We start from the raw sequence: 688 nt of genomic DNA, 5'->3' as shown, positions 1-688 counted from the left end.
AGAGGCGGCATGTGCTCTGGCCGTAGGTGTGATTTTAGGTGGGCGTGTTTAAGAGAGTGTGTGCTGGTGTGCACATTCCTTCCTTCTTTGAAATCTTGCCCCACTCTGTTGATTGCAACATAGAGGAACACATGTTCTGCTCTGCGTGAACATGTTGATCCTTCACGCTGATATTGTGCATTATTGTGGAGAATGGAGGTGTGCGATTAATCACAATCAAGCAATGATATGAGTACGAGTGTCTTGAGGCATTAGGCATGTACTGTGTCTATTAATCTATTCAGTTTCCATTTCCCTTTTTTGGGCAGCCGAGGTTGAAGTTTCATCTCAGAAGTTGCTATTCTAGTAGTATAACCCACTGACTTTTGAGTCATTATCTGAAAGCAGATCTCATTTTCATCATGTTATGTTCTGCTGACACCCTCGATTTTATCTAGTACTCAGAAGATGAAGAACTTTATTAGGAATTAAAGGAAATTGTTGTGGCTTTATTCTGTAAAGACCTTCGCTGAGAAAATGAACAAAAGTACAGCTTTATAGTACACTTTATTTTAAGCTTACTTACAGTTAGGACCAAAAATATTTGGACAATGACACAGTCTTCATGATTTGAAATTGATTAAAGTGTAAAATCTAGCATTAGGAATTAGAAACCATTTTTCTACAAAGCCTCCTCCTTTCAGGGGCT

The sequence above is a fragment of the Astyanax mexicanus genome, chromosome 21 (assembly GCF_023375975.1).
Source record: "Astyanax mexicanus isolate ESR-SI-001 chromosome 21, AstMex3_surface, whole genome shotgun sequence".
Taxonomy (NCBI): Eukaryota; Metazoa; Chordata; class Actinopteri; order Characiformes; family Acestrorhamphidae; genus Astyanax; species Astyanax mexicanus.
This window is presented reverse-complemented; position numbering follows the sequence as displayed.